Genomic DNA, 12,627 nt, shown 5'->3' with positions numbered 1-12,627 from the left:
TACTCATTTCATTCATTTATCCTATTTTCCTAAACTGTTCTCAATCTGAATGCACATATATTTTCCTGAGATTTGCAACTCACCCTGGGCTCATAGCAGTACAGAACAGTAATGCCTTCAGATTCTTCCCATAAGAAAGCCTAAAAAGGTCTAAGTGGCTACTCAAACAGACAGACGTGGGGAACGAGACCTTGAGATCTTGGAGCACTACCTGGAATCCACCACCAGACGCAGAATGGTGCTGCCATAGCTCTGGAGTCAGTAGCCTCGGTTTACATACGAAAGGGTTTGCTCAAGCTTGTTTGTTGGTTTTTTTTAATTTTTTTTTATTTACAGTTTATTTATTGATTGATTGATTTTTTTATGGAATAAAATTATTTATTTATTTATTACACATTTATTTCATGCCCACTATGTCTCAGGCACAGTGACAGGCATTGATAATCTAGGTATCCCTGCTCTCTCGCTCTCTCTCGCTCTCTCTCTTTTTTTTTTTCAAGCTTGTTTTTATTCTCAGTTCTTGCAAACCCCCAGGATAAATAAGGAGAGTATTCCATAATTAAGCATTGATTGGCAGGGTACATAATGGAGTAGACAAGAATAAGAAGTGAATGTGGCTGCATATAGTTCTTCGTTCTGGCTCTTACTATGTGCCTATCGACAGCTGATTTAACTTCTCTGAACCTCTGTTTCTTCCAGTGAGTAAGCTGGAAAAACTACCTAATTAGGTTTGTCTGATGAATAAATAAGAAAATATTATACAGTGCAGCTGATACTAAAGTTTCAGTAAGTACTAGCAATTACAGTGTTTACAATTATAATGCTATTAGGGACATTCACATTACTATAAATCATGAACCTGGGCTTGAAGCTGTGCTTCATTGATTTGGGAGCCTTAGACTTTAAACCTTAAAACTTTCATCCACTTATTCATTGTATTCAGGATTTTGGGACATCCACTTGATTAAGGATTTTATTGAGTACTGATGTGATAATACAAGGCAAAATACTTCAGTATAGTGTAGTGGATAATCGCACTCTAAAGTCAAACATTATTGAAACTTAGATATGTCTCTTACCATAGTTAAACATTCTAAGCCTTAATTTTCTATTCTTTAGAATTGGAATAATAGTAATAGGGATATTTTGAGGATTAAATAAGATAATGTACTTATTTAGTGTACAATAAACATGAAATTAATATTATAGAACAAATGGATATATGAAAATATGGAGATAGTGTTAGAGAGAGAAAAATATTAAATGTGTGGCACAAACTGTAGGATATAAGAGAAACAGGGCCCATATAGGCTAAAATAGAAAAAAATCAATAAAGGGTAATATCATTGCAAGATTTTAAAGCCAGAATAGACCTTGGCACAAGCAAAGATGGGGTCAGAATGTACAAGCAAATTACAGTCTCAGATCAGATTGTGGACCATCTTGAATGACCTCCTTGAGAAGAGTGGATTCAAAGAGAAATTATTGGAATAGATAACAACTAGAGGCCCAGTGCTTGAATTCGTGCACAGGTGGGGTCCAGCCTGCCCAGCCCCAATTGGGCAGATCAGGGCTGGGCCTGTCAGGAGGAGGAGATGGCGGGAGGTTGGCTGGTCCACCCCAATCAAGGCCTGATCAGGGCCTGACAGGCTGGTGGAAGGGGCTGCAGGCAATTGGCCGGCAGGCCCCTGCCCTGATTGAGATTGGGGGGCTGATTGGGGGTGGGGCTGGCCATGGGGAGGGGCTGTGGGCAGTGAGACAGTTGGCCCCACCCCCTAATGGGGTGGGGGTGCTAATCGGGGGCCAGTGGAGTGGGGGAGGGTCCATGGGTGGTTGGCCGGCTGGCCCTGCCCTTGATTAGGGTAGGGGGGTTATCAGGGGCAGGGCTGGCCAAGGGGAGGAGCTGCAGGAGGTTGGCCGGCCAGCCATGCCCCTTATTGGGGTGGGGGTGGGATCATGGGTAGGGTGGCCAGGGGAGGGGCTGCAGGCCTATCGTGGTGGGGCAGGCTGATCAGGGGGCGAGGCTGGCCAGGGGGAAGGAAGGGGGCATTTGGCCAGGCAGCCCCGCTCTTGATTGGTGTGGGAGAGTGCTATCAGGGGCAGGCCGACAGGGGGGAGGGGCTGCAAGGTTGGTACTGGCCACCGTGGGCGTCATAGTGACTGGTCATTATGGTCATTATGGCTGTTATGGTCGCTGGCATTTTATATAGAGAGATTGGAATAACATGATTTATTCAGCATTCTCAGATAATCAATTTTTACATTCATGTGTTATACAAATTAAGCATTCAAAGATGTCCTGTGAATATGTGGTGGGTGGTGAAAAAAAGAAGAACCAAACAGTTAGATAGCAGTAGCAATTGTTACTGTGGTGAAGTGATAAGTATCAGACAAAGGAGATAGGAGATATTTCCAAGGATTAGCTCAATGGCCTTTTTTTCCTATTTATTAAGTTATTTATTTACTCATTTATTTACTTGCTTGTTTTACAAAATAATGTATATTGGAGGAGAACCGAAGAATTCTTAAGGACTGCGAATCTGATTGGAGGTAGGTGACAATGACAGAAATGAAGAGGACAATGGTGATAAGGATGTAAGTGTTAAGCATGTTTCTACTGATGTAATTCTAAAACATTCAACCGGAACTGGATGATAAGACATGAGTTAAGGGCTGATGGTATGGGTTGGAGATACTTAAACATGTGTCAGCCATAGTCAATTTAAGGGCATTAATTTAAAGAAAGATCACCAGGAGTCAGGCAGCAGCTGTCTCATAAATGCACAGGGAAAAAGAAGAAAACAGAACCTAAGAGTTGGGTCTTGTTAATACCCTTAGCTAAAGATGGGGAATGACAAAGAGCCACAAAGGGACTATGGGGATTTATTCAAACAAAGCTGTAGAAATAAAGGAGGCAAACAGTGATACTGAAAGTAAAGGAGACAGTTTCCCTGAGATAGTCTTCTAAAGAAACATCAAACAGGTTAAAAAAAAGAAAAAAAAAAGGAAATATCCTTAGAATTGGAAGAAGGAAACCACAACATAGTTTTAAGTGTTAGTAGATGGTTGAAAACTGAAATTCAATTTAAGAAAGTTAAGGTGGGAACAGGTATGATCATTGTTTCTGAGAGAAGTGACTTATATAGAGAAGCTCTTTTGCAAATCGTTCATGAAAGCTAAGAATTAAAATTCGGGCACGCCACTCAGACTACATTCCTTGTGCATGGATAACACATGTCTCTGTTCTTCCAAAGACTCTAACACTATTTCCTGCATTAATCCATGTAATCTATCTGCAAGTTCCTGAAATGCAGTTTCCAATAGGCCGCAGATAGTGGAGAAGATATTAACTGGAGGTGATTTACTCAGGTTTATCCTCTACTGGTTACTATTCAGCCAGGACTACCTTTTAAACCTGTTGCTCTGAGTTCTATTTAATCCGCTGAATGATGCAACCTCTAACCCCTTTAGGGTTAAGAATATAAGCAGGTGATAATATTTCAACTTTCCTGATAAAAAGCTGTTACAATAGTTCAATAGAGCAATATTTGATAGGGAATAATATTTGAAAAAGCATCAGGCTGACTGCTTGAAAAAGAAAAATAATTATACTCTCACAACTAATTCTTTAAAGTTTTCTTTCCCAGGGAGTTTTGACCCTTGGAAGTTATACCTTTTAATTGTTCATTTTCCCTTTACCTCATTCTTTGGAGGACTACTTTTTCTCCACCTCTAGGCTGGCTATCTCATCATCTTGACACAGTTGCTGGTTCACCAGTGAAAAATTAGCCCATGCCCTTATAGCCTAAAATAAATAAATAAATAAATAAATAAATAAATAAATAAATAAATAAATAAATAAATATTTTCAACAAAATAGGTATGGGTGTTATACATTTTTTTTTACAAATCTCTGTTTTAAGTCATTGTCTGCTCTACCCGAGACTGTGAAGATACATGTACATGAAACTGGTGAAGGGATAAGAATTTTTCCCCCTGTAATAATTAGGTCAATATTCTGCTTTTAAAGGCAGTATATGCTTTAGCTCCCTAAGTCATGCTGATACTTATAATAACATGGTTATTAGTAAAGGGAAGACTAGATAACATAGGTATGCCATTTATACAGCTTTGCCAGAAAACTACAATTTAACACTCTCCAAGTCTATCCCTGCAGATCAATAGGGAAAAGGACTAGACAAAGGCAGTTTAGATGCATGCCCAGCAAGGTCTAGGTGACTTGGGAAGATACTTATCTGTCAGTCACACCTGGGAGCGAATCAGTGACCAGAACAGGCATGGCCACTGCAAGGGCCCCAAACCTGAGATACTTAACTTCTTGCTCTCTTGCTGCTCACGCCTGACTCCTGGCTTGCGGGACTCACACGTTCTGTATGCTCCCACATGGCCCACAGCCATGTGGACTCCACACTATGGATTAAAGGACTTTAGTCTGATGCTACATCGGACCCAGCTCTACCATGGCACAGAAGCTCTGGACAGTGGCCCTGCTTTAGCACTACTGAACCCCCAGATGCATATTTTTCAGGACTGACTTTGCAAACCGAGAAATGTAACTTCACAAAAATAAAAACCACTCATTCTCCCGTGGGGCCTCTGGAAATTCTTACTCCAGTGGTACCCCAAGAACCCACTAACAATAGAGGAATTCCACCCGTCCAATCCTCTGGCAACAATGCCAGGCTCCATTATCTAGTGCTTCACTGAGCTGCATGAACTAGGTTTTCACTTCCAAGCCCTAACCAAGCAAATGCGGTGATCTCATATTTCATTCACTAGTTTTTCTATTATGCTTGATTTTTCCAGTTTTTGAGTTTAGAAATTACAGTAATAGTCCAAGGGTCCAAGACAGTGTTTGTCACATTATTACTCCTGAGTGACCACAAAGCTGCCTCTAAGATTACTTCCCTGAGATGACTATTAATTTACTTTTCTATAGATCACTTACTGGTTTACTGTTAATAGTTTTCAAAATTCATCTTTTTAAAAAATGGGTCCTTTGAAGCCATGGTAAGATACCTGGAATATAAATGGAAATATTTTCTCTCTCTAAAAGTTTTTTTCAGACTCCTTAGCATTACTACACAGATGCTGAGAAGTGTGGATGGCATTTCATTTACAAGCTATCACTAATCCTGTAGGTGAGATGCACTCTAGTGTGTTCACCAGAGAAGTAACTCGTCAGTGGTATCATATGCTATTTTGAAGTGTTTTCCTATAATGATGATATGGGGGACTTTGAAATAAATCCGAAGAATTAAAGAAAAAAATGATCTACTAAATTTCTTTAATGAAAGAGATTGTAGAAATAATAATAATTAATGTTACTTCCTAAATAATTTAAATCACTAAAATTATGACACTAATGAAATTTTCAGACACATTGATACATATTCTGAATACTTTCCTTAGAATTGTTTGCAATTAATACAAAAACCCTCTAATGAGGTAATATATACTTCTATTCTTTGTTACTTACTACATTATGATTATCATATATGCCCTTTTTTATAATATGCTAGACATAAATGTATCGAAACATGATAAATCCTCAAGAAATATGGAAATTTTACTAACTGGTACTGTCTTTAATAACTATCTAAAATAGTCTATGAAAACTGGGTATATTTCTGTAGAAAAATTAATGAAGCTTTACCTTTCCAGTGATTTTACTGGAGTCCTGTTTTTAAAAGAGCAATTGACTGAAAGGTTCTTTAAAGGCTTATTTTGTGCCCTGATTCCTGTGAATATTAATACAAAAACAGCGGTTCATATAAGTGAGCAGATATAACTTCTCTAATTTATTCTGATTAATCAAGGTTGATTATCAACAATGTACAAAGAATCTTAATGAGAAAATACATGGGTAATCGTCATGCATTGTCTTGTTTAGAATAAACAGTAGTTTATAACACAAAGTGCTCATCAAAAGAAAATTAGGAAACAGGCAACATACTCAGGAGATACAGGTTATTGGCAACATCACTTGCACATTTTTATTCTAGATTTCCTAAGTCGTGGTGTCTCTAACACCAAATGCTATCCCTGCTACCTTTTTTTTTTTTTTTTTATCATGGTCATAATCTATTTTCCAATTTTGTCATGTTCTAGGGATTTATACACCATCTCTTATTTTAATGGCTTAATATATTTCTCCTCTATAAGATCAAGATGTGCCAGTTTGAGATTGACTCTTTCACTGCCTTTCCTTCTAATGCAGTGGTTCTCAACGTTCTGGCCCTTTAAATACAGTTCCTCATGTTGTGACCCAACCATAAAATTATTTTCGTTGCTATTTCATAACGGAACTGTTGCTACTGTTATGAATCGTAATGTAAATATCTGATATGCAGGATGGTCTTAGGCGACCCGTGTGAAAGGGTCGTTCGACTGCCAAAAGGGCCACGACCCACAGGTTGAGAACCGCTGTTCTAATGCCTCGACTCTTACTTTCTTGCCTTGACAATAAAACATGTAGAAGAAAGTTGCCTTTTGTGTCCTATTACATCATTGACTACCACAATCTTGCAAGTTTACTTACTGCTCTTCTAAAACACATGAACCAGAGGCTTCAATTAGCACAAGGGGAGGCAGCTTGTTATTGCAGGTATCCCTATTCATCTCATCACAATACCCTCTTGATACCTTTTTTTGTTGTAAAAATTCAGTGATTTTTTTTCAGGTTTTTCTCCCCAAATTCATTTAAAATTCCCAATGATATCTAGCTTATCTTTCTTAGCTCCTTCTTACCATATGTTCTTAGTCATTCATTCAAGTCTGCATCTGCTCATTATCCAGTCTAGCACGTCCTAGATATCAAATCGAAAACAATTGGAGTTTAGTTTTAAGTAATTATGTGTTGCAGTAATGAGTCAACTTCTGCTTCAAATTAATTTTTTTCCTCACAGAGAATTATAGCAGTATACTTAGTATACCAGTGAGTTACATTAGTATATTATTGCATATTTAGTGTTTTGATGCACTTTGACATGGTATTGCAACCTGTAAATTTCAGGTGCAGATAAATTCATTACCACTACCCTTTTCTCAACTATTTTATATTATCGCTCTTTGAAATATAATAGAGAATATTTCCTGTTCTTTATCATGTAACGTGTTCAGTCAAAAAGTGAAAAATAAAACAATAGCAAACAAAAAGAAATATAGATTTTAATAGAAGTCATAGATCAAGTATTTAAAAGAGCAGTACATAAGACCCTACAATAGTATATGTACTTGGATAGGAGGTTCCTGTCAACTAATTTTTTAAAGTGGAACATGTTTGAGTATGTACTTTAGAAGTAGGGCATGCTTATAGACTTTGCTCTGAATAGTTCTCTATAAAATGGTAATCTATCTGTATATATAAAAGCCTAAGTGACTATTATGACAGAACGACTGGAACAACTGGTTGGCCAGTCACTATGATGCGCACTGACCACCAGGGTGCAGATGCTCAATGCAGGAGCTGCCCCCTGGTGGTCAGTGCACTCCCACTTCCAACCTCCCATGGCCCCTCCTCCCTAGCTGACCAACCTCCCGCGGCCCCTCCTGCCACCCCCCGGCCAACCCCCCTGTTCGGCCCCAATGCGGGGGGTGGGGGGGAGACTGGCCATTCTCTTGTGGCTGCTCCCCCCAGGCCAGCCAACCTCCTGCAGTCCCTCCCCCTGGCCAGCTGATCCCCTAATAGGCCCCAATCGCTGGCCAGGCTGAGGGCCCCCACCTGTGAATGAATTCGTGCACCTGGCCTCTAGTTTTGATATCAAAGCAAACACTTGAGCATAGGCATTGGTTTCCCTTTAAGAGTGCTAGGTATTTCATACATTTTAATTACATAAGGTAAACAGACTAGTTATGTACCAATACAAATTTTAATAATAATAATTAAAGGGTATCGCAATAGAAATTAAATTTTTAGGTATAATAATTCAATCTGTCATTTTCACAGCTGCCTGCTAACACTTTTACTGGCCCACAGAACCTAAATACATATTTTTAATCCATTCATTAATTAATTAATTAATTAGAGTGCCTTAACATGATCCTGGCATTGCTTGGAGCCTGATAATCTTTGAGGCCCTGCATCTGGCTATATGCAAATTGTCCATTTCATTCCAGTGCTGTGTTGAGCAACTCAGATGTGTAGGAATATGGGCTTGTATGAAGGTTTGGAGCTAGGGCAAAGCAAGCAAGATATTTTACTTAGGGTACAAAATTTCAATGGTTGTAATAAATGAAGTAATCAAAAAAAGTACATTGCAATCCAATAAATAAAAACTCAAATTAATGAAAAATATATATATAATGAACAAAAAAATCAAAATGTTAAATGATGGCTGCTTTCACTATGTGGGACAGATGAAATCCTGCCTTAGGGGACCAGGGAATGATCCAGGAGTACAGAGAGGTAACATCCAATGAGTCAAATTTTAACCAGGAAAAGACAAGAGACAGGAAGGAGGATGAAAACAAACTGCCAATCCTTCCTTCCACTGGACTCTCCCAAGGTGTAGTGTTTCCATAGGGCTGCCTTGGAAGACGCCCCATGTTTCTGAGAAGCCAGCTGCTTTGTCTTGTGTGGCTGTGACCAGCTCACCACAAGAGCCTTATATTTTCTCTTTCTCCTTCCCTGTCCCACTTCCCTTTCACACACTCATTCTGCCCTGAAATTTCATCTTTCTATAAAGTATAGCATATAAGAGATTCTGTTTCTTAGGGAACCCCAGCTAAAGCTAAAGGTGAAGATGATCTCCCTGGAATAGCATTGAAGACATGCTGCCCTCATACTTTATTGCCTTGAAAATAAAACATGTAGGAGAAATTTGCCTTCTGTGTCCTGTTACATCATCAACTACCACAATGAAAGCTGCAGCAGATGAATTCAACAGAAAAATTCAGTGTGGTGCAATAAGTGCTCTGTGAGCTCTCATGAAGAAGAAAGAAGAACTAGGCAGTAAGTGGGATCAGTGAGTTTTGAAGAATAAAAAACAGTTTAGAGACAAATAACCAGCCTGAATATATATATATATATATATATATATATATATATATATATATATATATACTAGAGGACTGGTGCACGATATTCGTGCATGGGTAGGGTCCTTAAGCCTGGCTGGTGATCAGGGCCGATCTGCGGGGCAACTGGTGTGGCGATTGGCGGGGGGGTGGGGAGGGGGCCGCTGGCACCTGCCTTGGCTGGAGGCCTACTCACTGGCCCTGCCCCCTACTGACCAGCTGTTCCGCAGGTTGTTCTGCTGTTCAGTCGATTTGCATATTAGGGATATATATATATTGCTAGTAGTGAAGAGTGAGATATAGAGGTGTTGGCAGGAAATACCATATAGAAGAGTTTATCATATCTTCACACACTACAAGGTGCTTGATTGAAATACCTTTCTAGAAACTTCATTCTCATTAGATCTGAAATGAGGATTACAACACTGTCTACCCCATAGTATTATCTAGTGGATTAAATGAGGTATACATGAAAATGCACTGAGAAAAGTGTCTGGCAAAGAGCAAAACTTCCCTCCCCCCACTCCCTTGAATGCCTTATACACTTTTAAAATTCTATTTTCAAAGAAAGACACTGGAATTGCACCTTCATTGAATCTTTTCCATCTTTGGACAAATTGTATTGCATCTTAATAATTTGAACTATTTTAATATGCATTTCCATTTAAAACTGACTAGTAAACATCTGTTGAACTGCCTAGAAAATGGATTTTCAAAAATGAACTAGTGACTTAATTTAATAATGTGTGGAAAGTCATCTAGCTACCAAATCTCAAACTTGACATAAATAATTTTTTTGACATTTGTGTTTTTCTACTTTTACTTTTTTATTAAAAAATCCATATTTGTGCTTTATAGAACACTGAACAAAAATTACTAATGCTACACTCTCTGCTGTCTTCTTTCAATAATCATTTTTCTAAAATTATTTTTACCATGGCCCTTTTCTGTTTGCTTTGTAAGAGGCAGAAGTGCCATAGAAATTGTACTTTTTTAACCTATAATTTTTCTGGTTAAAAATATCTTTAATAAGTTAATATATGTGTTCCAATTCTTTTTTGCTGCACTAAAGTGCATCACAACAACACAAATTCTAAAGAGGCTTTCTGTTGGCTAAATAACTGTTGTGTTTGTACTACTTTATTTAATGAATATTAATTGCTAGACTCAAGGAGAGGTTTTATTTTTAAGTGTACATTCCTCTACATCAATTAACTTCTTATAATTTGAAATATGGAAACCTATTTAGGGAATTTAAATAAAAAGCAGTGTGTGACACAAATGTTATAAATAATTTATGCTTCAAGAGTTTAGAGTAAGATAGAACTATGGACTGAAGTGAAAGAAGGTGATACAGAAATATGAGTAGCATAACCACAGTTGAAAACACATTGTAGCTGCAAATTAAGAATCCACATAATGTCGCCTGATCATTGTCTAAAGTGGGGAAAGGTCCTGGAACATTAATAATAGGCTGATACTATTCTGTATAATAAAATCCTAATATGCAAATAGACCAAATAAATGGTAGAAGGAATGGTGAAACAACCAGTCACTATGACACACACTGACCACCAGGGGGCAGGCGCTCAATGCAGGAGCTGCCCCCAACCTGCATTGAGCATCTGTCCCCTCCCCACCCCCTGAGAGGGAGGCAACTGGTGGCGATCAGGGAGCAGGGCAGGCCAGCAGGCAATGCCAGGCCACCAGCCAAGGCAGGTGCCAGCAGGGGCCCCCAATTGCCCCACCCACCAGTTGACCCACAGATGGTCCTGATCGCCATTCAGGCCTAGGGACCCTACCCTATATATTGGGAACAGTCTCTTAGATTTAAAAATTAAAACCTGGCAAGGCTACTCTAACACTGAGAAAACAGGATGATGCAGTGATAGCTTGCACATTTTGTGGTCAGCCTTGATTCTGACACTTATAACTGTGTGACAAAGCCAATTGCTTAACTTCTCTCTGCTTCAGTTTTCCACCCATAAGATGGGGGAAATGGTGCTACTGCCTCTTAAGGATCATGTTATGAACTATTTTTTATAATCAGGGCAAAAAAATGTAGCTGCCCATACAACAGCAAGATGCCTTTCAATTGCATGAAAAGTATGGTCATTGGTGCATGCAGCATCCCAGATTGCGAAAGGGATGTCCAACTGCCGGTTTAGGCCCAACATCTCCCAAGGGGTCCCAGATTGCAAAAGGACGCAAGCCAGCTGAGGGACACTCCCCACCCCCACCTGTGCAAGAATTTTGTACACCAAGCCTCTAGTTTTTATATATTTTTACAGTTTAATCTCAAAAACACTGGAAATGTGTCAATGCATCAGTAATAGTATTAAGCACATTACTATAAAATAAATATTTGAGTAACCTATGATCTGTATATATTCTATCAGTAGATATCTGAAATTATGGGAAACCATGTAGCAGGCACTTAAATAAGAGTGGAGTTGGTGGAAGATAAATTAATTTAAAAATTATATAACTTGGGGTTTTAAGTATATCTTTATCCTCTTCTTTCTCTACTCCTTTTGAATATTTTTTCATCACATTAATATAAGAAACACAAGAAAAGTAAACAATCTATAATAACACTAATTCATAGATCTTTTGAGCAAACTCTTAGTAATCTGTGCTTTATTTCTCCATGCTTGAAGAAACAGCAATAAATCTTGCAGATGTTTTTCTCTAATATCCCCCTCTCTATCAGTAATTACAAGCAATGTCTCAAAACCAGTTTCCATGTCTACTCTCATGTTATAATATCAAGCTTCTGTAATCATAGTTTAGTAAGTTAGAAAAGAATTCAAATAGGATTTTAATTCCAATAAAAATGAAGTTCTGAATATTCCATGGTTGGCTTGCAAATTGGTCCCTGTGGGGCCAAGAAGAGACTGGAGAAAGAATCTGGCCACTCCCGACTGGTGGAGGCAGGGTGAATAAGCAAGGGAACTTGCCTACAGGATTGTCTTGAGTGGGTGGCAGAAACAAGAGTAGGTTTCAGCAACCAACCACCAGACACTTAAAATTTTATAAAGAGGCCTTACCTGTGTTCAGTCACTTCACATATGGTCTCAGCACCATCTTGTTCTCTCAAGCCTGCATCCTTGAAAATGGTTCAGGCTGTGGGAACGGGAGGCAGAACATACATTTAAAAAATAAGGGTAGAGGTGATGAGGGCCCTCCGATTTCGCAGATGGAGCTCACGGGTTAGCCAGGGGTCACTTCCCCTTTATGACCGTCTCCAGCACTCCAGGCTTCATGACTGGCTCTCACCATCTCACACACTCTGTTCCACAATGTGCTGAACCATCAGCAAGGGGTTCATTAGCACAGAGGGGGCTCATTTGGCAGCTCTCTGGCTACACTGGAGGCAAATACCACGGCGATAATATAGGCAAATGCAAGAAAAAAACAAATCAAGATGATTACCAAAATAAGTAATCCACTCCCCGCCCCCTTCCCCCCACCCAAGCACCTCATGATCCAAACCACTCATTTATCCAGTCCCCTAGGCTCGAGGTGGGGTCACTCAGGGCATTCACTTCTGTCCTTGTGTGATTTTATAAAGATGATACAATTGGC

This window comes from Myotis nattereri, assembly GCF_964212035.1.
Source record: "Myotis nattereri genome assembly, chromosome: 3".
Lineage (NCBI taxonomy): Eukaryota > Metazoa > Chordata > Mammalia > Chiroptera > Vespertilionidae > Myotis > Myotis nattereri.
This window is presented reverse-complemented; position numbering follows the sequence as displayed.